Below are 1,226 nucleotides of genomic sequence, written 5' to 3'. Positions count from 1 at the left end.
GTGGGAGGAGCTTGTAATTGATCTCTGGCTCCCTCTTGTGTCATTTGTGTCTTATTTCATCAAAGTTGAGCTTAAAGCATCAGACAAAGCTCAATGCATATAGTTGATTTTATTAAAAACACATAGTGTATGTCTATATTGGAAAAATACACGTTTAAAAATGTCTACCAATCGATTGACCAAGATTGTTATTAGTCGGGACAGCCCTACTGGGAACAGATACCAGTGTATCTTCATGTCAACTAACAGAACTCTGCTGGTTGTCCTGGTAACAGATACCAGTGGGCAGATCTATTTTATTTGTTCAAACTAAACTACAGCACTTACTTTGATGAATCAAATCTGCTCCTTTCTTCTCTTCTCCTCCTCTCACAGTTCCACTCCAGCCCCGTTGCTTTCCCTGCAGTCCACCAGCCGTACAGACAACCTCTTCAGACCCAGCAGTAAGGTGCTACTGGGAGAGGTACGACACGGGGACTCTGGGAGGGCGGAAGGGCTGGTGTTGTCCTGGTAACCATATAGAGGGGACATAGACGCATATCATTATGGATGCTGATGTCACTGTTGTCATAAAGTGCTTTACAGAAACCCAGACCAGACCCCGATAGAGCAAGCTGTATGCTAGACCAGACCAAGCTGTACCATCTGGTGTTCTGATCTGGAGAGACTCTTCTCTGCCTCGTCAGCATCAGGATGTTGTTGAGGCTCCCCAGAGGATCCATGATAGTCGTATCTCTCTCCTGTGTGAACGAGAACATCAAACAGATGGTAAACTTATGACCGTCTATTACAATCATAGGGTCTTACAAGAGCCATTAATGTGTCTAAAAAGGGTCTAAAATGGCCACTTTCATCATGATTTTGTAAAACATTGTTTCTGATGCAAATGTAGAAGGGTCGTTCCACAAATTGGGTTCCTTTTGCATCCCTTTGATATTTTAAATAGAAATTATGCACAAACATTGAATTTTAAAAGCCTGTTATATTAGATGAAGTGCACTTTAATGTAGACCACATGGAGAATTCAATAAATCTAATTTAAAAGTCCAAAAAATATATGTACCATTTGCAGATTGAACCTTTAACAATTTATACAGTACTGAACAACATATTGAAGTATATAACTTCAGTAGAATGCCCCTTAAAAACCACACATTAGTTCAAGAACTGCATACAGTACCAGTTAAAGGTTTGGACACACCTACTCATTCAATGATTTTTCTTTA

General features: G+C 40.1%; 1 long non-coding RNA gene across 1 annotated transcript; it reads right to left on the bottom strand.

Moving 5' to 3' along the window:
- Positions 1-399: 399 nt before the first annotated feature.
- Positions 400-681, bottom strand: LOC121533047. Its single transcript, XR_006659709.1, has 2 exons — positions 643-681; positions 400-507 (listed from the first exon to the last, which is right to left on the bottom strand). It is a non-coding gene; the product is annotated as an uncharacterized LOC121533047 (long non-coding RNA).
- Between the last annotated feature and the right edge of the window lie 545 nt (positions 682-1,226).

Source organism: Coregonus clupeaformis, unplaced genomic scaffold, assembly GCF_020615455.1.
Source record: "Coregonus clupeaformis isolate EN_2021a unplaced genomic scaffold, ASM2061545v1 scaf1601, whole genome shotgun sequence".
Lineage (NCBI taxonomy): Eukaryota > Metazoa > Chordata > Actinopteri > Salmoniformes > Salmonidae > Coregonus > Coregonus clupeaformis.
This window is presented reverse-complemented; position numbering and strand designations above follow the sequence as displayed.